The following is a 26,148-nucleotide window of genomic DNA, read 5'->3' as shown; positions in this document are numbered from 1 at the left end:
CCCCTGGAGAGCTCAAGTGGTAGTAGTTAAAACTGGGACAGAATGGTCGTGGACTACAGCCAGACCATCAATCGGTACACGCAGCTCGACGCGTACCCCCTCCCATGCATATATGACATGGTTAACCAGATTGCACAGGACCGGGTCTTCTCAACGGTGGACCTGAAATCCGCCTACCACCAGCTCCCCATTCGTAAATCAGACCGTCCATACACTGCTTTTGAGGCGGACGGTCGTCTCTATCACTTCCTCAGGGTTTCCTTCGGCGTCACTAACTGGGTCTCGGTCTTCCAAAGGGAGATGGACCGAATGGTCGACCAGTACGGTTCGCGGGCCACCTTTCCGTACCTAAGCAATGTCACCATCTATAGCCATGATCAGCAGGACCACGATGCCAACCTTGCCAAATTCCTCCGCACCGCCACTCTCCTCAACCTCACCTACAACAAGGAGAAGTGTGTGTTCAGCACAACCCGCCTAGCCATCCTCGGCTATGTGGTCCAGAACGGAGTTCTGGGGCCCGATCCCGACCGCATGCGCCCTCTCATGGAGCTTCCCCTCCCCCACTGCCCCAAGACCCTCAAACGCTGCCTGGGGTTCTTCTCCTACTATGCCCAGTGGGTCCCAAACTACGCGGACAAGGCCCTCCCACTCATTCAGTCCACGCACTTTCCCCTTACGGCCGAGGCACAGCAGGCCTTCGCCCGTATCAGAGTTGATATCGCCAAGGCCGGGATGCACGCAGTAGACGGGACACTGCCCTTCCAAGTAGAAAGCGACGCATCAGACGTCGCACTTGCCACCACCCTCAACCAGGCAGGCAGGCCCGTGGCATTCTTTTCCCGCACCCTTCATGCCTCAGAAATTCGGCACTCGTCCGTCGAAAAAGAGACCCAAGCTATCGTTGAAGCTGTGCGGCATTGGAGGTATTACCTGGCCGGCAGGAGATTCACTCTCCTCACTGACCAATGGTCGGTGGCCTTCATGTTCAGCAACACGCAGCGGGGCAAGATCAAAAATGATAAAATCTTGCGGGGGAGAGTCGAGCTCTCCACCTATAATTACGAGATTTTGTATCGCCCCAGCAAGCTCAACGAGCCCCCAGACGCCCTGTCCCGAGGTACATGTGCCAGCGCACAAGTAGACCGACTCCGGGCCATACACGACAACCTTTGTCACCCAGGAGTCACACGGTTGTACCACTTCATTAAGGCACAAAACCTGCCCTACTCCGTCGAGGAAGTACGGACAGTCACCAGGGACTGCCAGGTCTGTGCGGAGTGCAAGCCGCACTTCTACCAGCCGGACCATGCGTGCCTGGTGAAAGCCTCCCGCCCCTTTGAATGCCTCAGCGTGGATTTCAAAGGGCCCCTCCCCTCCACCGTCCGTAACACTTATATTCTCAGTGTGGTCGATGAGGACCTCAGGTTCCCATTCGCCATCCCCTGCCCCTATATGACGACTGCCACCGTCATCAAGGCCCTCAACACAATCTTCGCTCTGTTCGGCTTCCCCGCCTACGTCCACAGTGACAGGGGATCCTCATTCATGAGTGATGAGCTGCATCAGTTCCTGCTCAGCAGGGGTATCGCCTCCAGCAGGACGACCAGCTATAACCCCCGGGGAAACGGGCAGGTAGCGAGGGAGAACGGGACGGTTTGGAGGGCCGTCCAACTGGCCCTACGGTCCAGGAACCTCCCAGCCTCTCGCTGGCAGGAGGTCCTCCCTGATGCACTGCACTCCATCCGGTCACTACTGTGCACCGCTACGAATAACACACCCCATGAACATCTTTTTGCCTTCCCCAGGAAGTCCACTTCCGGGGTGTCACTCCCGACTTGGCTCGCAGCTCCAGGACCGGTCCTGCTCCGTAGGCTCATCTGACTCCACAAGGCGGACCCATTGGTGGATAGGGTGCACTTGCTCCATGCCAACCCCCAGTATGCCTACGTGGCGTACCCCGATGGCCGCCAAGATACTGTCTCCCTCAGGGACCTGGCACCAGCAGGTTCCACTCACACACTTCCCCGGCCCGGCGCCCCCCCCCCCCCCCCCCGGCGCTCCCAACATCAACCCCACCAGGACCATCCCTCCTTCCCCTGCCCAACAAGAGGATGAAGAGGATTTTGGCACGCTCCCGGGGTCACCCGACATCAGGCCAGCACCGACGTCGCCAGCATCGACATCGCCGCCACCGTTACATCGCTCCCAGCGGAACGTCAAGGCACCAGACCGGTTGAATCTCTAACTGGCACCAGACTTTCAAAAGACATTTTCTTTCTCTCCTAATAAAACATGTACATAAATTCACTACTGTATATAGTTCTCCACCAGCCTGGCCGGACTCATTTTTAACAGGGGGTGAATGTGGTAAACCACTGTTACACCTGTATTAGGTGATGTACGGTAGGACCTGTACTACAGGTTCGCCGGTAGTCCCTGCCTGCTGGCTCCGCCCAGTAGGAGGAGTATAAATATGCATGTCCTCTATTCAGCAGCCATTTCGCCAGCTGCTGTGGGAGGCCACGCATCTTACTTCAATAGAGCCATAGTTGTATCCAACCTGAGTCTTTGTACATTTGATCGTGCATCAAGCGGCATCTGGCTCTACGTCCTCCCCAACCTCTGCGCTGCCTTGCTACTCGGCCTGGACTTCCAGTGTAACCTCCAGAGCCTAACCCTGAAATTTGGCGGGCCCCTACCACCCCTTACTGTCTGCGGTCTCACGACCCTTAAGGTCGACCCACCTTCCCTGTTTGCGAACCTCAACTCGGATTGCAAACCCGTCGCCACAAGGAGCAGATGGTACAGCGCCCAGGACAGGACCTTCATCAGGTCGGAGGTCCAGCAGCTGCTGCAGGAAGGTATCATCGAGGCCAGCAACAGCCCCTGGAGAGCCCAAGTGGTAGTTGTGAAAACTGGGGAGAAAAACAGGTTGGTCGTTGACTACAGTCAGACCATCAATCAGTACACGCAGCTCGACACGTACCCCCTCCCACGCATATCTGATATGGTCAATCAGATTGCACAGTTACGGGTCTTCTCGACAGTCGACCTGAAATCTGCCTACCACCAGCTCCCCATTCGCAAGACGGACTGCCAGTAAACCGCGTTTGACGCGGACGGCCGTCTTTACCACTTCCTTAGGGTTCCCTTTGGCATCACTAACGGGGTCTCGGTCTCCCAACGGGAGGTGGACCGAATGGTTGACCGGTACGGACTGCGCGCCACTTTCCCATACCTGGATAACGTCACCATCTGCGGCCACGACCAGCAGGACCACGACGCTAACCTTTCCAAATTCCTCCACACCGCCAAACTCCTCAACCGAACCTACAACAAGGAGAAGTGCGTGTTCAGCACAAACCGATTAGCCATCCTCGGCTATGTGGTTAAGAACGGAGTTCTAGGGCCCAACCCCGATCACATGCGCCCCCTCATGGAACTCCCTCTTCCCCACTGCCTCAAGGCCCTCAAACAATGCCTGGGGTTCTTCTGGCACTACGCCCAGTGGGTCACTAATTATGCGGACAAGGCCCGTCCACTCATCCACTGCACCATTTTCCCACTGACGGCCGAGGCTCACCAGGTCTTCAACTGTATCATGGCCGACATCGCCAAGGCCGCGATGCACGCGGTCGACGAGACGCTCCCCTTCCAATTCGAGAGCGATGCATCAGACCTCGCTCTAGCCGCCACCCTCGACCAGGCAGGCAGGCCCGTGGTATTCTTTTCCCGCACCCTCCATGCCTCCGACATTCGGCACTCCTCTGTCGAAAAGGAGGGCCAATCTATCGTTGAAGCTGTGCGGCATTGGAGGCATGAGGCACGATCAATTGGACAAAGACGATAGTTGAATCCAACTGAGGCTTTATTGCTATCAGATGTGTGGCCTCCCACAGCAGCTGGCAAAATGGCTGCTGGCTGGAGGACACGCATATTTATACCCCACCTCCTGGGCGGAGCCAGCAGGCAGGGACTACCGGCGAACCTGTAGTACAGGTCCTACCATACGTCACCTAATACAGGTGCAACAGTGGTTTACCACATTCACCCCCTGTTAAAAATTGAGTCCGGCAGCGGTGGTGGATAACTATATACAACAATGAGTTAATATTTACAAGACTTGAGCAAACAAAGGTCCTTTGATGTCCGGTGGACTGGTCAGTGATTTAGCCAGTCCGGGGCCCAGATGTTCCTCTGGGAGCAACGCAGTGGTGTCGACGATGTTGGTGCTGATCTGGTCAATGGTAACTCCGGGAGCATGCCGTAATCCTCTTCATCGTCGGGCGACTGCAGGGGGGGAGTGGATGGTCCTGGGGGGCTGCTGTTGGGAGCGATGGGGGAGGGGAGGGTGGCGCCAGGGGCGGAGTGGGTGTAGGGGTGGAACCTGCTGGTGCCAGGTCCCTGAGGGAGACAGTACCCTGGCAGGCGTCGGGCAATACCACGTAGGCGCACTGGGGGTTTGCGTGGAGCAAGTGCACCCTCTCCACTAACGGGTCCGCCTTGTGGAGTCGGACGTGCTTACGGAGACGCACGGTGCCCGAAGCTGCGAGCCAAGTCGGGTGCGACACCCCGGATGTGGACTTCCTGGGGAAGGCAAAAAGACGTTCCTGGGGTGCATTGTTAGTGGCAGTGCAGAGTAATGACCAAATGGAGTGGAGTGCATCAGGGAGCACCCCCTGCCAGCGGGAGGCCGGGAGGTTTCTGGACCGTAGGGCCAGCTGGACAACCCTCCATACCGTCCCATTCTCCCTTTCTACCTGTCCGTTTCCTCAGGGGTTGTAGCTTGTCGTTCTGCTGGAGGCGATACCCCTGCTGAGCTGGAACTGATGCAGCTCATCACGCATGAATGAGGATCCCCTGTCACTGTGGATGTAGGCAGGGAAACCGAACAGAGTGAAGATTGTGTTGAGGGCTTTAATGACGGTGGCAGACGTCATGTCGGGGCATGGAATGGCGAAGGGGAATCTGGAGTATTCGTCGATCACACTCAGAAAATATGTGTGACGGTCGGTGGAGGGGAGGGGTCCTTTGAGGTCCACGCTGAGGCATTCAAAGGGGCGGGAGGCCTTTACCAGATGCTGTAGCCACCTGGGTTGGCCACTTCCCGACTTAAAATGGAGAACCGCAAAGGGTGAAGGGAATTTCAGCCAATACAGGCAAAGACTAGCAAATACAGAAATCATGTATATTGGAACCTGCAAAACAGCCAGACAGCACTGAAACCAGCAGCCACCTGCATAGTAATGCAGCAGCCCTCTACATAGTAATGTGCGATTCCCAGGCACAATGGCAACAGTTAAGGTAACCAAAGCCAAGCCAGACTCCTCGGCGCCAGCAGGAGCCAAGACAAAGGAAGGCCAACGGACACTTAGGGACCGCCCAGCGATCAGGGAATCGCTCCAGCATTGGAGAAATCGATCCAAGTGATCAGAAAGTAGTTCAGTCACTTGGAACCAGGTACAGGGTCCGCCCCGAAGGGCGGGAAGCCCCTGGGGACTATAAAGTAAAGCCCCCAAGTTCAAATCGTTCTTCTTTGGCAGGGTCACTCAGCAACTTGAAGCAACTCGTGACAGTGACCTGTCTCAGCTGCCGCCAAGCAAGTAAATCTCCAGTCAACGCTCGCTACGAGGTAGGCGCTCCTAGCTACCAGTCTATACCAGCTTTTGAATCCCGCAGACTCAGGACCTGAACGAAAGGCCATTTGTTCCCCTGACCTGGTGGGCCAGTCCGAAGCTAAGTATAGGCCTTTTAATGATAAGAATAGCCTAGAAAATAGAGTTCATGCATGAGTAGTGATTTACTGTGTATAATAAATGTGTTTTGATTTGAATCTTACTACTTGGTATGTTGAGTCATTGATCATTACTTGAACTTGAACCTCGTGGCGGTATCATAAAGATACCTGGCGACTCTAGAGCAAAAGTTATAAAACAGAGCCAATTGAACCAACCAAAAGTTAGCAACATATTACTGGCGACATCCTGACGGGACCCAATCTAGAAGTGGCTTAACCACTCCGGGAGAACCCAAAAATTTGAATTAGAAATCCAATTGGGAACAGAGAAAAACCACAAGTGTTCAAGCAGTTCTGATCAATCCTCATAATTCGGAAGCGTGTTAATGCATGCGTAACTAACAGGGCTATAAGGTAAACTGATAGATTTTTGTTGCGACAAAACTGTCGGGAGTTTGTATTCCAGAAAATAGCGAAAGCCGTACCCGTAATTACAGCACCGCCTTAGTCCCCCTGTTCCAAATTTTAAGAGAAGTATTTAGAGAGGAAAGATGGCAATGCCGGCAATGCAACGCCTCATGAACCCTGAGGAATTTGTGGTCGCAGCGACCAGCAGTAGAGTAGGACAGTGTCCCGTTTGGGAAGAGGAAATCAGAAAGTACCTCAAAGGGAAAGGATGGACCCTTTGGAGCAAATTCTGTGAAAATGAGGAAACAGGTCCTGGGAGTATAGGACATACTTGGTGGGAGAACCTGAGCGAAATCCATAAGAAAAGCTTGGGAAACGCTCGCAAGCCGATGGCAATCGTGTCCTGTTTGGCACAATTGTGAGGCACAGAGGAGGTCGTTCGGATGCTCCGTAAAGAGATAGAGGAGACACATCAAATGAGTAAGGTCGGTGTGGGCGAGATAGAGAAAGAGAACCTAGAATTAAGAAGGAAGTTAGCAGCGAAGGACGGAGAGGTGGATGATGCCAAGGAGGCACACCAGTCTTGTCTGGCGCATTTAAGCAGCTTCCAGACACAGTACGAAAAGGCCTATCAGGACACGCAACGTGCAGTCCTGGTAAGAGAGGAAAGCACTCCAGAATATCACCACGGAGCACAGATAAAGCTCATTAGATCACACCAAGTGCCGGAAGCATATTGCAGAACTACAGTCTTTACTTTCAGTTCAAAATGGGTTCCAGAACACCTTTGGATCCAAATTAGATGAGGAAGACGGCCCGGATTGGGAAGAATTAAATGAGACCTCGCATAGATACGTTCAAGGAACATGTGCGCAAGGAAAGCCCCAGAAGAGAAAAGCGCCCCAACCCCCCACAGAGCATATAGTTCAGGCACCAATGAACCCAGGAACCACCCACCGCACAGTCACGTCGGACGGAGATACAGAATTTCTTTATACCACCCCCTTAACCATGACCCAATTACGGGACGCGTGCGAGAGAACCACACCGTTCCTCCCCACCTCAGACCCCCACCACTTCTTTGCCAGAGTAAAGCAGCAGGCGACCATGTACGACCTGGATGAGCGTGAGCAAGTGAAGCTCACAGTTTTGAGTTTAGACCCTTCGGTCATAGCAGCCCTTCCCGACCCACAGAATATAGGAGGAGGCACCCTTGCAGAGATGCACACAGCGATCCTGGACGCGATCGGCTACAACAGAGGTGACCCCGTAGAAGGCCTGAATAAATGCAGGCAGAAAAGGACAGAACACCCCACAGCGTTTGCTGGACGCCTGTGGATTCATTTCACAGCAGTTTTTGGAAATTTAGAACGCGCCCATTTGTCCCAAGACGGTATGGCCAAATGGACCCGCACCCTTATCTCCCATGCCACAGAAACAGGACAAAAAGCCTGTGCGAATTATGACCCCTCAGAGGAAGCCCACAATGAGAAATGGGTTTTAAAAAGATTGTCCCGCACCTGAGAGCAGTCTGTACAAAACAAACCCGCAGTTAGGAAACCCGAGGAACAGCAGGCAGAAGCAGACATCCAAGCGGTGAAAACGCACCAGAACCCCACCGAAGGGGGGTTGGGTGAACAAAGGCACGAACTGCCCCCCACAAAAGCCACAGGAGTGTTGCAACTGTGGAATTTAGGACACTTTGCACGAGAATGCAATGCCCCACGAAAGCCACAGAGAGCCCAGCAGGCAGGCACTCTGAATAAGAATAGGACAGAGCCCATACATAGTGTGAGCACCTGTTCAGACCAGACAGACCTGAACGGAACGGACTGACGGTGTTCGGGCTCCCCCAGTTGGGTCTGCGACACCCTTTGGGATAGGTCCGGCCGACCAGTAGTTGCAGCAAAGATACGGGAACAAGCCCATTGAATTTCTCTGGGACACAGGAGGGTCCCGCACCACAATATATTCCTCCACCATATTCAAGAAAGACACGTGGCCCACGACAGCCACGATCGCCCTCAGCGGCTTCATAGGCCACTCACAGCAGGGACACATCACAGCCCCTGTACCCATTCAGATTGGCAATATCACCACCAAGCACCCCATTGTCTTAGTCGATCTACCCCACACAGCAGAACACATTTTGGGAATTGATTTCATGAATTCCCACAACCTGTCCTTTGATCCAGTCAACCAATGTCTTTGGAGAATGGCAAAATCCGCAAGAGCCCTCGCAACGTTCACAATAGGAGAATATGCAAACAAGATAAGCGCAGTCAGCGAATTTTGGTTTGACCCGACCACAATTAGCACAGACAAGCAGGTTAGGGCAGTTCTGCAGAAGCACAGGACAGCATTTGTGACCCACAAACACGACTGTGGCCGGATGACTGGTTCCGTTCAAATCACAGGACCTGACCCTAGACCCCAAAAGAATTTCCACAAGAGGCAGAGGGAGAAATCGCAAAAGTTATCGACAGCTTATTAGAGCAGGGCGTACTCAGATCAGTAGCCTCCACTAATAATGCCCCGATTTGGCCAGTGAGAAAGCCCGATGGATCATGGCGACTGACCATCGATTACCGGGAACTCAACAAAGTCACCCCCGCAGCAGCCCCCACGGTAGCCACAAGTCCTGACGCCATGCTCAAACAGGGACTCAACTCACAATATTTTACGGTTTTGGACGTCAGTATTGAATTCTGGTCCATTCCATTGGCAAAAGCATGCCAATACAAATTTGCCTTCACTTTTAAAAATCAGCAGTACACGTGGACATGCCTTCCACAAGGATTCCACAGCTCCCCCTCCATTTTCCACCGACAGCTGGCAAATGGATTATCGAAATGTTCTCGCCCCGAATGTCTGGTCCAGTATGTGGACGACCAATTACTGCAGACAGACACAAGGCAGAGCACATCGAGCTTCTCGCTGAACTCCTGGAATTCCTACAGAAAATTGGTTGCAAAGTAAACCCCAAATAGGCCCAAATTTTGGAAAACAAAGTGATATATTTGGGTACGATTATCACGCACGGTAAACGCGAAATCGAGCGCAAAAGAATTGACTCGATTGCCAAATTGCCCCTTCCCCAGAATGTTTCAGCCCTCCGGTCGTTTTTAGGACTGGTTGGCTACTGCCGAAACTGTCATGATATTCAAACACACACATCATGATAGACACACCAACAGACAAATCAGAACACACAACACCACAACCAATGACAGAAAGATATAAAAGCACAGACACGACCCCCGGTGGTCAGTATTAGCTGAGAGGAGAACCAGGACACATCTATTGCCAAACACACTCAGGGAGACAGCACGTGCAGAGTATCCAGAACGAACTGTATTATAAGAGTTATAATAAAATAGAGTTGTACCACATACAACTGTGTTGGCTCATCTGTGCACCAGAGCACCCAACACCACATGGTACAGGAGTGGATCGATACCTGCCGGCATACCTCAGTGTACAGAGACAACCAGCAGTGCCCAGGCATGATGTACGAGCTCCCGGTTCCGCAGGCGCTCCAGTGCGACGGCGACCTCCACGAAAACTGGCGGCGATTCCGGCAAAATTTCGAATTGTTCCTGGTGGCAGCTGAACTCAAAGACCTGGATGATAGGGAAAAAATTGAATTTCTCCTCACCGTCGCCGGTGCAAGGGCAAGAGCAATATTCAGAAGGTTCAGGTTCTTCAGGAGGCAGCAAAGGTACGATTACCAGGCAGTCCTGGGCAAATTCTCCAAGTACTGTGAAGAATACGCAATCCAATGGGCACTTAAAGGTAAGAAAAGCTGCAGTACTCACCTCGTGGCTGGGATCCCGGAGCCCGAAATCCCGGGCCTGAGAAAAGGCTGGGTCGAGGTCGGCGGCCATCTTGCTAAAGGTATAACGCTAGCACAGTTGCGCGAGAAGTGCGCAGAACCGGAAGTTTCGTTTGCGCATGCGCGAGATGCTGCGCATGCGCAGTCAAGAAAACGGCCATCGGTAAAGGAACAGCGATCTGAGCATGCGCAGTCGCTTCCTACGTGCTACATACCGAGCGTCAGGATGTCAGAGGCCCCAGACTGCACCAATTTAAAAGGGAAATGTCCCAAATCCAATTTAAAAGGGAAACGTCCCAAATCAAAAAAACAAAAATCTGTTAAAGCTGTAAAACAACCTTCCCTCACCTGGAATGACAGCACAGTGCCGCAAATTGACCCAGGAGATGAATTTGACCTCCGAAGAACCCTCCGACAAGCAGTTACCTACGCACAAGCCGATGATTCCGACCTTGAATACTTCGATGACGATTTTTACAGGGTTTCCGGACCTCGCGAGCCCAATGATAGCTCCGTGGTCCTATATGACTATGACTCGGACGAACCTTTCGTGTTGCACATTGGCGGCCCCCACATTGAATCCGACGCAGATGCGGATTCATTTTTCGGATTTGAGGATCTTCAATCCAGCAGATATGACGTTCCAACTTATCAGTACCGGATGATGCTGCAGCCTGACATTAACAGACAGGGAGCGGTGCAAGCACACGGAGAGTGCCCTGCTGCCACACAGAGCGTGGTCCACGTCCCGCTCAACGTTCCCGACTCTATGAAAGAAGACATGCAAGACTCCAGAGTGCAGTCCTCGCATGAACCAGAAGTGACTCCAGTGTCACAAGCTTCCACAGCAAGCTCGTGGACAGACTCCACAATTGCAGAAATGCAAGACTCCAGAGCGCAGTCCTTGCACGGACAAGAAGTGACTCCAGTGTCACAAGCCTCCACAGAGAGCTCGTGGACAGCCTCCACGATAGAAGCAACGCAAGACTCCAGAGCGCAGTCCTTGCACGAACAAGAAGTGACTCCAGTGTCACAAGCCTCCACAGAGAGCTCGTGGACAGCCTCCACGATAGAAGCAACGCAAGACTCCAGAGCGCAGTCCTTGCACGAACAAGAAGTGACTCCAGTGTCACAAGCCTCCACAGAGAGCTCGTGGACGGACTCCACGATGGAAGGAACGCAAGACTCCAGAGCGCAGTCCTTGCAGGAACAAGACCATGAGGGTCTAGCAACCTCTCCTGACCAACCAGCGGCAGACGATGCAAGTCTGCCATGCTCACGTGAACAGCAAGAAGGCTATAACAGCCTACCATGCTCCACTACACAGCAGCATGACCATGACGGTCTCTCATGCTACAATGAAGGGCACAGCGCTGAAGACTGTTCAAGCCCAACTGAAGACAAGCCAAAGGAATCGCCTCGTCCAAGCCCGAAGAAAAAAGGTTTATGCGCTGACCTTCAGGATCATTGTAGCCGAACAGAGATTAATAATGCTGCACGGCCACAGAAGGATGCTGAGGATTTGCTAACGAAATTAATTGAATGTTTAACTTGCAAGGAGCAGACTGAGAATTGCCAGTGTTTTAGTACGGATCGAAAAAATGGACAAGACATTGATCCTCAGGTAATGGAAATAACACAACCTGAATCATATCTACAGCAGGGACAAATGTCTCCCTTCAACACAATGCCGCAAAATCCCAACTTCGGAGACCAGCAGTTAGTCAGTAATGACTCTTCAAACCTGGAGGGGAACATTAATTGCATTGAACCTATACACACTCCACTGATTATTGAGCAGAACATTGGAGCAAGAATCCTGAGGACACCGACATCGAGTAGCCAGATAACGAATTTGAAACCCACAGCAGTTTCAAGTGAACCAAGTGTGCTTTCCACTAATGGTGAAGATGCAGATAAGGTCGACCCGATTATCCATTGTACCACACTAACCCCAGTGATTAAGCAGTTATGTATGGGGAGTATAATGTGGGCAATTGAGAACAGTAAAAGAGAGACTGTGACCATGCCAGTCCCAGCAAAATCAGACCCAGAGACCATGAAGGCATGTACATTAAACAAAGTTACATATGAGGTACCTGAGAAGAAAAGTGAAACGGAATGTTCTTTGGAAAATGGTACAATGTCGATAGAAACAGTGGATCCTATATTCGAGACCATACATATGGGAGAATTTGGGGGTAATAAACAAGGTTCTGCAATGTCTGGGGGAAGATTTAAAGTTCCAAAGAAGAAAAGCCCAAATGAAGGACAATGGCAAGACAATGACAGTCCACCGACATGGTGTGCACCACCAGATGAAAACTCTGACAATTTACCCAACCCTAGTGAACAGCAAGCTGCTAATGACGATCTATCCACGGGATGTGAGACGAGTGACGACAGCATCCCACTTCCCATGCAAAAGGTGCAAGGTGACAGACCTCGCCTAGTGCGTACCGAGGCACTCGACGATCACGGTGGGACCACTGACGACTGCGGTGGCGGCGCACCGCTTCCACCCTCGATGGCTCGAGCCTCTCCACTGGTTGGTGCATTCCTGCATGTTCCGACTCCAGAAGTGCAGCTTCAGGGAATCTCGGCTGCCTCCAGTGAACCTGTTGGGACTCCGGACGGGGGGCATCGACGGAAGGCAGACCGGACTCCAGATGGGGAGCAGCCAAGCGCCCACTCTGATTTGCGCACGCCAGACCTCGCTCCGGACGGGCGGGATCGCGGCCTCGGTGATGGCACGCTCAGGGTGACGGCAGATGCCACGGCGACGGAATGGATCGCGTGGCAGTCCCACTGGGTCGGCAGTGGCAACCAGCACCGGCGGTCCAAGATGGACACACCAATTCGCGCCATCGCCAGACGTTGATGCGAGCAACAATTCTCTCTCCAAGGCGACATGCTTCGACGTTTCTCTGCGGAGTCGCCCTTCCGGCACAGCAGGTGGCCGGAACCAGCGTACACGGTCTCGGCCAACTTCCACATCTGGCACAGTCATCGCCTTGCATGATATTAGTGATGGTGCTACTTCGATGGCAACGACCCATCGGCTACAAGATGCCGTCCACCACAAACATAAAAAGAAAACAGACTCCACCTTGTTCCTGGCATGCAGGGCGGATGGATTGGTGCGTAGGCGCAATCAGCGGGCTTTGTGCCGCCTTCCACGCTCGCAACTGCACCGTACGCACACGCCGGATCCTCCACTGGTTCCCAAGGATGACTTCGTGGAGATGCCACGGATCATGCCCCTTCCATCGCCACCAGAACCAAACCACAGCCAGGGCACCACTAACAAAGATGTTGAATGTTATATTTGCACGAATGAAAAAACCAAGCACTGCACGGAGTACAACAAATGGTAAAGTAGAGACTTCGGCAACAGCATCACCTCCAACAGTCCAAGGTGAACCAGTGTGACCCCAAATCTCCACAGCTGAACCGGCTTGAGGACCAGCCCATTCTTGAGGCGGTCACCCATTAGACTGGACTTATAACGCTGTTCATACGTTCAAAAAGTCAAACACTTCTGTATTATAACCTGTTGTTGTTTATTGTTCCAGATATCGTCTGACCGGACCAATGTTCAAGTTTTTTTTTCTCTCGCATCCAAGTTTTGTTATGGTACAACCTTGTTAGTGTGACGCACCCGACATCGCCCCATGTAAATAGTTACGTCATAAACACACGCTGTACACAACACAAACACACACTCTTAGATGCACTCACGACACAATTATATTTATAACCACGTAGGCACTTATCTTTGTAAAAAAGGGGGGATGTCATGATATTCAAACACACACATCATGATAGACACACCAACAGACAAATCAGAACACACAACACCACAACCAATGACAGAAAGATATAAAAGCACAGACACGACCCCCGGTGGTCAGTATTAGCTGAGAGGAGAACCAGGACACATCTATTGCCAAACACACTCAGGGAGACAGCACGTGCAGAGTATCCAGAACGAACTGTATTATAAGAGTTATAATAAAATAGAGTTGTACCACATACAACTGTGTTGGCTCATCTGTGCACCAGAGCACCCAACACCACAGAAACCACATTGACGGTTTCGCAAGCAAGGCAGCGCCCCTCTCAGACCTCCTAAAGAAAGGAGCCCCTTGGGAATGGCTTCCGCAGCATACGGATGCTGTGGATGCTTTGAAATGAGCCCTCATTGCAGCCCCCGCACTACAAATTCCAGACCCACTTTCCCCTTATGCTATAGAGATAGCTAGTTTCGGCCGTGCTCCTCCAGGAACGGCTTACGCCTCCAGACTTTTGGATCCTGTGGAGCAGAGATTTTCGGCCTGTGAAAGGCACCTGCTCACAGTTTCCTGGGCAGTTCAGTATTTTTCTTACAGAACCGGACTAAACCCCATCACAATCTTCACAGAACACACTCCCACCCAACTTTTACTTGACGGACGTCTCAAGGACGGTACAGTTGGTCAAATTAGAGCAGCTAGATGGACCCTTCTTTTGCAGGGACGGGACATCACTGTAAAAAGGACCAAGACCCACACTTTTTTAGCCGATAACCTTCAGTACCCAGGCACCCTGCACGAATGTGAAATCATCTCACCGCACCACAACACAGGCCCCTTTATTGCAAAAACACCCCCCAGAAAGATAGGTAGTTCACCCCAGAGCCCCCAGCACACAGACACGTGTGCACCTTGAAGGATATATGTGGATGGTTCTTCCACGATATTAGAAGGGAAGCGCATTATAGGATGCGGCATTTATGTTGGGGATGCGCAGGGACCCACCCCAGAAGAGATCTCCTTAAAGCTACCAGGCCACTTAGGCGCGCAGGCGGCAGAACTAGCAGCCGTTGCACACATTGTGGACCACCCAGATTCCTTCCCCAGCCCGGCAGACATATTCTCGGACAGCCTCTATGTCTGCAATAGCCTTACAGAATTCCTACCCCTGTGGAAAGCAAGAGGATTTGTTTCCGCAGACGGAAAACCCCTCCCTTCAGCCCCATTGCTCCGTCACATTTTAGGAAAAGCACAGAACAGGACATTCGGAATTGTCAAAGTTCGAAGTCACCACTGTTCCTCCCCCCCTGGAAATGTAAAAGCCGACGCACTGGCAAAAGCAGGTTCCAGGCATGGATATTTTGGGACACCCCCGAAAGCGCACCGGTGAATGCAGTTCAGGTCTCGCAGACTATTATCAAGGATTTAGTGCAGGCCCAGGAGCAGGACAGCAATCTCAGGGAGATTTTGCAAGGAAACTATCCAGCCCCCTATGATAGATTTAAAAATGCACTGACCACACATGACGGTGTGGTGTTAAAAGACACCCTTTATGTGGTTCCTGAACATGACAGGAATCAACTTATTTGTTTATTCCATGACAGTCATGGACATCAGGGAATTGATCCCACTACAGCCCACCTCAGGCAGCTCTGTTGGTGGCCAAGTTTAAAGGACGACGTAACGCACTACGTTGAGAATTGCCTTATCTGTGCCCAGAACAACCCGGACAAATACGCAAAGAAAGCTCAACTTAGTCACACCCGCCCCGTTAATGGCCCCTGGACTAACCTCCAGATCGATTTTATAGGACCATTGCCCCCTTGCAGGAATGGTTACAAGTACGTAATAGTCGTCATAGACACTTTTACAAAATGGGTAGAAGCATTCCCATCCAGAACGAACACGGCAAAGACCACCGCAAAGATCTTAACCCACCACATCTTTACGAGATGGGGACTCCCCCGCAGCATTGAGTCAGACCAAGGTTCCCATTTTATAGGACGTGTCATGAAGAGCGTCCTCACGATATTTGGCATTACCCAAAAATTCCACATCGCATACCACCCCCAGTCAAGTGGTATCGTGGAGCGCATGAATCGGACCCTAAAATCCACCCTCAGAAAAATGGTCCAACAGAACACCACTTGGGATTCAGTCCTCCCTTTTGCGCTGATGTTTTTAAGAAATACTGTCTCGACATCCACAGGTTACAACCCACACACTCTCATGACCGGACGCCCCATGGAAGGCACAGAATTTTTATTAGAATTGGACTTGACCAGCCCCGAAATGACGGCCCTCACACACGAGAACGCAGTAAAGCAGTTAGTGGAAAATGTAAAAATGGCTCAGCTAGCAGCCGCAGTAAGATTAGGCAAAGAAAGAAACAGAGCAAGGCCTGTTTTGATAAGACAGTGCATGCGACTGAGTTTGAGGTAGGACAGCAGATCATGTTCTCAATTTACAACCCCAGCACATTCCTGTCACCGAAGTATTCGGGTCCGTACTCCATTGCGGACAAAGTAAGCCCCTCCGTCAATAAAATGAAGTACCCCAACGGAAAGACTGTGTGGTTCCATATTAATCAGCTTAAGGCATATGGCCCACAGTCCAACCCACGTCATGCTCGACGCAGCAGACCACACCCAGCCCACAGCCAACGTATACCTACCCTCCCCCAACACGCCCACCACATCCACGGACTCGCCCTCGACTCCACCCCCGAACTCTAGACTCCGCCACGGAATGCACACAGACAGCAGCAGCAGCGACAGCGACTGTGACTCAGACAATAGCTACAGCACGCTTCCCTACTGTCCCCATGCAACAGGACCCACACCCAGCGAATCTGACCACGATTCGAGTGATCCCTTCCCCATCACTTTCCTCAACAAACGCCACCAAACACCACCGCCCTATGATGACGATTCCGTCCCCACAGAACTAGCATCACCTTTTGGCACCGCAACAACTCATTCAGGCTCCTCCGGAATGACAAGATGGACCCCAAATCACACCATGCAGCCCTATCAGCACTGATACATTCGAGAGTATGGCATCCGGGAGAAGATGACGACTTTGAGTCTGACTCCCAAAGCGAGAACCCCTTTGCGACCCTGTTCGCAACCGATAACTGAGGTGTCCAGATGATGTTTTATAAAGGAACCGCTTGGGAGAAAATGGTGTCCTTTCTGATGGAACCTGCAGCATGTTAAATGTTGTTTGTAAGATCGGAATTTTTTTTTCCACGGCCCCACGCCTTATTTGTCGGCAGAAACCTTTGAGAACTTGCCAGCACACTCATCGGCCGAAACCGTTGAGAGCTTGCCAGACCCCCGTTCATAACTGCTCTTCTGGTTCGAAGGAAGAACCAATAAGGCAATCCCCCACGATGACTACATTTTTTGCCCATTCTTGCCGGTTGCTCAGGCAGTGGAGAAACGGCATTGGTCTCCGCCCTGCCTGAGGACCCCCCTTCTGGTCAACTACGCTCGGGTAGAGCACACAAGGCATTGGTCGCCGTCCTACCCGGGGATTCCATCCAAATCTTACCCGTCGCGGCCCATACGCACCTCATTTCGGCACTCTTGGTTCAAAAAGTTTTGTTTTGTTTTCCGGCAACCCTTAGGTTGCCATCCCTATGCTATTTACATCCTCAAACATTTGGATGGTAAATCGCACAGCCTGCGAGACGGCTCGCACGGTTTCAGTATTTTCAAGTGTGTCTTGTCCGGAATATTCGGTTTAAAAAAAAAAAATGAGGGAGTCACACATGGTGACAAATTGTAAAGGGAGAATTGGCACCAAAGGACAGACATACTAACAGACGAGATGTTAAACCAAGATAGCAACAGACACTATGCTTGATCCCACAGAACCCCAGAAGCTCCAGGAAAAGAGACGAAACGGAAAGGAAGAGAAGAGAAAAGAAAGAAGAAGACAACAATGAAGATGGCATACGTGTTTTTCGTTATTGCAATTTGTACCCGGTTGCGCGCGAATGCGAACCCACTGAACCCAACGCCCCCCAGCCATTAATGATTCACTTCCCCATAGCACCCCGTGCCCAGTAACAGGCAACACCACACCATCATGGTGTGATAAGCTCATAACATGGTACTCCCTTTCCTATGTAGTCGAATCCCTATTAGTGTTGGCGATACTCTGCAGCATCGTGCAGACTATCCGCAGGAGGAAATGGAGAAGGAGAGCCTACCGCGCTCGCACCCCGGTATACAGAATAAGATCCCCTATGTTCAGTTATCCCCAGGACCCCGAACCCCTCAACCTATAATAAAGGACATGCGTATGCATTCTTTTTGTAAATAAAGAAATGGAAAGATTGTACACCCCGTGCTTGACTGCCAAGCCAGGAAAAATGTAAATGCTGCTATTAATTTTGTATTGTTTAGGAAGTTAGTATGATTGAATGTTGAGTAAGTGTAGTTTATTGAGGACAGTTAGAGGTACCGTTTTTTTTGTTTTGTAATGCATGTCCCTGTTTTGACATAGCGCCACTTAGAATGTTAGTTAAAAAAAATTCTTGCATAGTTATGGTCAGTGTAGAGGCCATAGAAGAGTGCTCGCTGGGTCAGGGAATGAAGACAATGCAGTTATGTGATCCTTCACGCTTCGCGTTAGGATCACAAGGAGGGCGTGTAGCCACCTGGGTTGGCCACTTCCCGACTTAAAATGGAGAACCGCAAAGGCTGAAGGGAAATTCAGCCAACACAGGCAAAGACTAGCAAATACAGAAATCATGTATATTGGAACCTGCAAAACAACCAGACAGCACTGAAATCAGCAGCCATCTGCATAGTAATGAGCGATTCCAGGGCACAATGGCAACACTTAAGGTGAATAAAGCCAAGCCAGACTCCTCGGCGCCAACAGGCGCCAAGACAAAGGAAGGCCAACGGACACTTAGGGACCGCCCAGCGATCAGGGAACCGCTCCAGCATTGGAGAAATCGATCCAAGTGATCAGAAAGTAGTCCAATCACTTGGAACCAGGTACGGGCTCCGCCCTGAAGGGTGGGAAGCCCCTGGGGACTATAAAGTAAAGCCCCAAGTTCAAATCGTTCTTCTTTGGCACTCAGCAACTTGAATCAACCCGTGAGAGTGACCTGTCTCAGCTGCCGCCAAGCAAGTAAGTCTCAAGACAACGCTCGCTACGAGATAGGTGCTCCTAGCTACCGGTCCATACCAGCTTTTGAATCCTGCAGACTCAGGACCTGAACAAAAGACCATTTGTTCCCCTGACCTGGTGGGCCAGTCCAAAGCTAAGTATAGGCCTTTTAGTGATAGGAATAGTCTAGAAAGTAGAGTTTATGCATGAGTAGTGATTTACTGTGTATAATAAATGTGTTTTGATTTGAATCTTACTACTTGGTGTGTTGAGTCATTGATCATTACTTGAACTTGAACCTCGTGGCGGTATCACAAAGATACCTGGCGACTCTAGAGCAAAGGTTATAAAACAGAGCCAATTGAACCAACCAAAAGTTAGCAACAGCGCGTGCGGTCTGGCCGGTAGAAGTGCGGCTTGCACTCCGCACAGACCTGGCAGCCCCTGGTGAGTGTCCTTATTTCCTCGATGGAGTAGGGCAGATTTCGTGCCTTAACGAAGTGGTACAACCGTGTGACTCCTGGGTGACAAAGGCTGTCGTGCAGGGCCCGGAGTCGGTCTACCTGTGCGCTGGCACATGTACCTCGGGATAGGGCATCTGGAGGTTCGTTGAGTTTGCCGGGGCGATACATAATCTCGTACTTATAGGTGGAGAGCTCGATTCTCCACTGCAAGATTTTATCATGTTTGAACTTGCCCCGCTGTGTGTTGTTGAACATGAAGGCTGCCGACCGTTGGTCAGTGAGGAGAGTGAATCTCCTGCAGGCCAGGTAATGCCTCCAATGCCGCACAGCTTCAACGATAGCTTGGGCCTCTATTTCGACGGATGAGTGCCGAATTTCTGAGGCATGAAGGGTGCGGGAAAAGAATGCAACAGGCCTGCCTGCCTGATTGAGGGTGGTGGCAAGTGCGACGTCTGATGAGTCGCTTTCTAGTTGGAAGGGCAGTGTCTCATCTACAGCGTGCATTGTGGCCTTGGCAATATCAGCTCTGATCTGGGCAAAGGCCTGTTGGACCTCGGCCGTCAGGGGAAATTGAGTGGACTGTATGAGTGGGCGGGCCTTATCCGCATAGTTTGGGACCCACTGAGCGTAGTACGAAAAGAACCCCAGGCAGCGTTTGAGGGCCATGGGGCAGTGTGGAAGCAGGAGCTGCATGAGGGGGCGCATGCAGTCGGGATCGGGCTCCAGAACTCCGTTCTGGACCACATAGCCGAGGATGGCTACGCGGTTCATGCTGAACACGCACTTCTCCTTGTTGTAAGTGAGGTTTTGGAGCGTAGCAGTGTGGTGAAATTTAGCAAGGATGGCTTTGTGGTCCTGCTGATCATGGCCGCAGATGGTGATGTGTCTAGGTACGGAAAGGTGGCCCGCAACCCGTACCGGTCGACCATTCGGTCCATCTCCCTTTGGAAGACCGAGGCCCCTTGTGTGACGCCGAAGGGGACCCTAAGGAAGTGGTATAGGCGGCCGTCTGCCACGAGGGCGGTGTATGGCCGGTCCGATTTACAGATGGGGAGCTGGTGGTAGGCGGATTTCAGGTCTACCGTTGAGAAGACCCGGTACTGTGCAATCTGGTTAACCATGTCAGATATCATAGATTATCATAGAATTTACAGTGCAGAAGGAGGCCATTCGGCCCATCAAGTCTGCACCGGCTCTTGGAAAGAGCACCCTACCCAAGGTCAACACCGCCACCCTATCCCCATAACCCAGTAACCCCACCCAACACTAAGGGCAATTTTGGACACTAAGGGCAATTTATTATGGCCAATCCACCTAACCTGCACATCTTTGGACTGTGGGAGGAAACCAGAGCACCCGGTGACCCAGCCGGAATCGAACCTGGGACCCTGGAGCTGTGAAGCAATTGTGCTATCCACAAGGCTACCGTGCTGCCCCAAATATTTCATCCTTGGGAGGGATATCATTTCGTCTCTGGGTGGGATTGAACCACCAACGTTTCGGTTAACAGCCGAACGCGCTAACCGATTGCGCCACAGAGACGACAACTAGGCGTAGTTGTCCTATGCGTGGGAGGAGGTACCCGTCGAGCAGCGTGTACCGGTTGATGGTCTGGCTGTAGTCCATGACCATTCGGTGTTCCTCCCCAGTTTTAACTACTAACACTTGAGCTCTCCAGGGGCTGTTGCTGGCCTCGATTATGCGGTCTGAAGCTTTCGGTGCTCCCGGAGTTCAGCAGGCAGGAGGTTACATGTCCGTCGACTTTCATGCTGGTGGATGCGTTGGTCAGGTTATGCGGATGAGACTGGTCGATTGACATGGAGGCGAGTCTTGGTTGGTCGGCGGGTAATGGGGCGCCTGGTAAGCCCGGGTCCTGGAACACTGGTGGTGCCCATGTGCTGAGGAGTAGATCTTGAGGCGCCCGAAAATCTTGAGGGTTACAAAATGGTGGCGCCCATGAAACGCACATTGCGGGGGTGGAACAAGATGGCGGCGCCCATGGAACGCACATGTCATTGTCCGTGACCGAGGGGGGTGTGGGTGATAACGGCTACTGAGTGGGCCTGGCACACCGCGGCGAAGTGGCCCTTCTTCCCGCAAGCTTTACAAAGGGCAGTGCGGGCCGGGCAGCGTTGGAGGGGGTGCTTCTGTTGGCCGCAAAAATAGCATCGGGGGCCCCCGGGGTTCGCTGGCTGGCGTGCAGTGCAGGTGTATTGCGTGGGCAGCGCCCCTGCTGGGGCGGCTGTCTGTGGGGCCCACGAAGTGTAGGAGGGGTGTGCCACGCGGCTGGGAGGGGGTAGGAGTGGATGTTGTGCAGGGTGACCTTCATGGCGACGCTAGCGTTTTATTCTCTGCGAGGTCACGCGTGGCCCCTTCGAGGAGTCGCTGGCGTATGAGATCTGACCCAAATCCAGTCACAAAAGCGTCCCACATAAGGAGGTCTGAGTGTTCCGTGACCATAATGGCCTGACAGTCACAGTCCCGGACTAGTGGGATTAGGGCCCGCCAGAAGTCTTCTATGGACTCACCAGGGAGTTGAGAGCGAGTGGCGAGTGCGTGCCTGGCGAAGAGCGTGTTCGTTTTCTGTGCGTAGTTGTCCTTGAGTAGAGTCATGGCTTTGGCGTAGTTCGGCGCGTCCTGGATTAACGGAAAGACTTTGGAGCTCAACCTGGAATATAAAATCTGAAGCTTCGGAGCTCCGGAACAGGGGTTGGTGCCGCGTTGATATACGCTTCGAAGCAAGCTAGCCAGTGCTGGAAGTCCTTTCTGGCGTCGCTTGAGTGCGGATCCAGCTGCAGGCAATCCGGTTTGATACGGAGGTCCATCCTTAGAAGATGATAGCAATAAATTGAGGCACGATCAATTGGACAAAGACGATAGTTGAATTCAACTGAGGCTTTATTGCGATCAGATGTGTGGCCTCCCACAGCAGCTGGCGAAATGGCTGCTGGCTGGAGGACACGGATATTTATACAGGCAGGGACTCCCGGTGAACCTGTAGTACAGGTCCTACCGTACATCACCTAATATAGGTGCAACAGTGGTTTACCACAAGGCATTACCTGGCCGGCAGGAGATTCACTCTCCTCACTGCTGCCCTGGCATCACCCTCCCTCCCCCCAGCGCAACCCACCACAGCCCACGCTCCAGGATGATCCATCCTCCCCTTGGTCCCACCCGGGGATGAAGATGAGGTCGACACGCTCCCGGAGTCACCGACGACCGAACCGACGCCTGAATCACCACCAGAACTGTGGCGCTCGCAACGACGGACCAAGGCGCCCGATCATCTAAATTTGTAAAGTATTTCTAAAATTATTAACAACCTGTATGCAAATAGTTTTCCACCACCCCCGCTGGACTCTTTTTTAACAGGGGGTGAATGTGGTAGTCACCACTGTTGTATATACTGCATACGAGGGTATTACAGTCAGGCCCCTGTACTACAGGCATGGAGGTACATCCCTGCCTGTTGGCTCCGCCCAGTAGGCGGAGTATAAATGTGTGTGCTCTCCGAGCTGCAGCCATTTCGGCAGCAGCTGCGGCAGGCTACACATCCTGCGTAATAAAGCCTCGATTACTCTCCACTCTCGTCTCGTTGTAATTGACAGTGCATCAATGAGGCCTTGTCGATAGGCTTCCAAAAGTCTAAATAAACCACATCCACTGGTTTGGTGGAGGCAGGTTCAAATGTGGCATTCAAGAGGGCATGAGATGATTATTTGAGTAGAAACAATGTGTAGGTGTATGGGGAAAAGACAGGGGAATGGCACTCAGCCATGATGCTTGTTTGGTGAGCCAGTACATACGTGTGGGGTCAATAGGCCTCCTTCTGCACCATAACGATTCAGTGATTCTGTGCTTACCAGTCAGGATCTCATGATGGTATGGCCTTCCTGTGATCTCGACTTATCACTTTGGTTTTCTTGTCATGAAGGTGCATTGGCATCCTGTGTGTTGTCAGAGTGTTGATTGTTTTCGTACTAGTCTTCCACAATTTCACTTTCCGAGTTAAGTCCCGTACCAGCCTCCCTGAACAGGCGTCGGAATGTAGCGACTAGGGGCTTTTCACAGTAACTTCATTGAAGCCTACTTGTGACAATAAGCGATTTTCATTTCATTTCATTTCAAGTTAGGATGTTCAAATGCAATTTGAATGCTGGGTGTTATTCGGTTGTTCAACTTAGCTGGCTTTTGTTTCTCCTTGACATCATTCTGTGCTGTGACCTCATAGGATCAAGGTTCACTGTACCCTTTGGATACTTTTGCAGGTTACCAGATTCTCTTGGAAGGTACAACCTGAATCTGTTGTCCTACACACAGAGTAGGAACTGATCTGCATGCCGGCCGGGTGCCGTATTCATTCTCCCTGTTTTTCCAGAAGTGTTTCCTGTATTTGTGGGAGTTGGGGCAGGTGATGGCTTCTCCTAATCTGCCTTTCAAATATATTTTACGGCACTAGCCACCATAAAGCATCTAAGTTTAAGGCTGCATTTCCTGCCAATGTCGGCCCCCCGTAGTTCCTGCGTGTTGCTCCGTGACATCATGTGAAGCGACAGGACCAAAGATGGCGTTGGCCAAATCATCACACCTGGGCTGAGGTAACCTTTTAAAGTGAAATGGAGAAGAGGAAAGGAAACGAGAAAACAGGCTTCCCAGCCATTGTTCCCAATTGCAGTATGTCCGGTCCACAGGACACCCTGTCGTAATTCACAACGCTTTTTTGTGAAAAAGAAAGTTTCACACACATTGCATCGCCAGTTCTGAGGAGACAGTGACATCCCCTTTGTTGTATTGCAGAGAATGGGGACGAACAGACAACATGGGTAGTGAATTAAGCTCTTTCAGAATAATCTTGCACATGGCCACAGGTGGCATCAACAAGCTGGCGAGAAGTTTTACCTTCCACTTTGCAAACTGCAGCAAATGAAACACCCCAATTAATACCTTCTGTGAAGTTCGACAAGAAACTTCTTGGGTTGTGGCATTGTGAAACACGCATCACTTCTGACATTGCATGTCTAAGTGATTTGAACACAAGTTGATCATCCTCCTGTCGTACATATGGAACATCCTTCCTTAAGAGTTCTTTGTGCTGACGCTCAATTGACAAAGTTGGGTATGGATGCCACTATGAAGTTGAAAAATCCAAGCCATTTTTGCCCTGGGTAGTAAGCATGTTTTGTAGGTCGTCCAGTTTGCCAGGGTCAGGACAGATCCCAAAACGTGAATAGACAGTACTGAAAAAGTTAATCTAAGCTGCACTCACCTGGCATTTGTACTGCTGAAGATGAGTCACAATGAGCTGCTGCCATCAGTGAGTGTAGATTTCTGTCATGCTCTTTGGTTTGGCTCGTCACCATGGTCATCGGCAATGCACACACATCCAGGGACAACTTCTGTAATTCTTGTCCACGTGCACTGCTGTAACAGATCCTGACTGATGAATAAGCCTAAAGGTGCAGTATCTTTCACATGCTATCTTGAACGTAGTGACTTCTTGAGATCCTTCTGCCAAATGGGCCAACCAATATCGTGTTTAGCGTCCAACTCGGAGAAGAACTTTGCTCCTGTGAATTTGTGAATAAATTCTGTAATGTTGTAATCTTGTCTGGGCATCTCCTTATAAAGCGAGAATAAGATGTACTGTGTGCATGCCTAGATTGTGCCATCTTTTATCAATACGTACCATGTTGGAACTGGAGCCAGATTTCTCAGGCGAGTCTGATGTCCTTTTACACCTCGTACCTCGCAAAGATCTTGGAACACAAGACAGCTTTGTGTTGGACACAAATAAACCACACTTTCCACATGACTTGCTTGCTCTCTGTGTCCTAGCTACTGCACCATCACTGGCCGTTGCGTGTAATGCTAGTGTTGTTAACAGCCAAAATGGCTTCATATTTTCTGCCATCATTTAGCGCTGTGCCAATATTGTGGCCTCTCTTTTCCTCCAAGTAGCCTTTTTTGGAAGTCTTTGATCGGAGCTATAACCAGCTCCATTATCTGTTCAGGTAACTCGGCTTTGAAAAAACAGCAGTTCTTCCTGATTAAACTGATTAATTGATTCTTGTGGCTGTTGTCTGCAACATGAGCTCCAAGGAGTAAATGAATCCTGAAGTTTGCTGTCATACAAAGCTGATCTTCCAGCATGTTCCATACTTTAACAGAGTCCCTCTGATCCTCCTCAGAAAGGCCCAAATTGTTGAATCTGTGCAACCCCTTATATCCAATGGGTATCTTTATTTTCATGGCATGTTTATCCGGTTCTGTGACTGATAAATCTAAAAAGCAAAGTTCCAACCTTTGTTTAAAAAGCCTTAACTTGAATAGGACATCTGTGGACTTGCAATTCAACCTGGGGAATTGGGTTGCCTGGTTCCTGATGTTCCCTGGCTTTTACGAATGCTCCCGATGTGTTGGGATTTCTTAACCTCTGCTGTGTTTTTTTCTTCTCTTTCCTTTTTTTTTGGCTACAGTTTAGGTATTTTCTGTTTTGCGTACTTTTATCTTTTCCCAAGGGATGGCACCCGAGAACATAGCAAAGTTCCTGCAGCTTGTACTGCCCGATTTAAAACCGACTTCAGAGCATGCCTCTGAACTGATTTATTGCTCTCATTAACCACTGATCTGGCTATTTCACAGATAGGGGACGGGATTCTCCAACCCCCCGCCGGGTCGGAGAATCGCCGGGGGAGTGGCGTGAATCCCACCCCCGCCAAATTCTCCGGCACCGAAAATTCGGCGAGGGCAGGAATCGCACCGCGCTGGTTGGCG

The 26,148-nt window shown here is 51.2% G+C and overlaps 1 protein-coding gene and 1 non-coding gene across 2 annotated transcripts in view; both read right to left on the bottom strand.

Moving 5' to 3' along the window:
- LOC140427388 (T-cell immunoglobulin and mucin domain-containing protein 2-like) overlaps positions 1-26,148 on the bottom strand; it is a 112,599-nt gene that overhangs the window by 11,970 nt on the left and 74,481 nt on the right. The window lies entirely within an intron of this gene.
- Positions 20,840-20,913, bottom strand: trnan-guu (transfer RNA asparagine (anticodon GUU)). Its single transcript has one exon. It is a non-coding gene; the product is annotated as a tRNA-Asn (tRNA).

The sequence above is a fragment of the Scyliorhinus torazame genome, chromosome 7 (genome assembly GCF_047496885.1).
Source record: "Scyliorhinus torazame isolate Kashiwa2021f chromosome 7, sScyTor2.1, whole genome shotgun sequence".
Taxonomy (NCBI): domain Eukaryota; kingdom Metazoa; phylum Chordata; class Chondrichthyes; order Carcharhiniformes; family Scyliorhinidae; genus Scyliorhinus; species Scyliorhinus torazame.
Note: the sequence above shows the minus strand (reverse complement) of the source record. Positions and strands in the feature narration are given on the sequence as shown.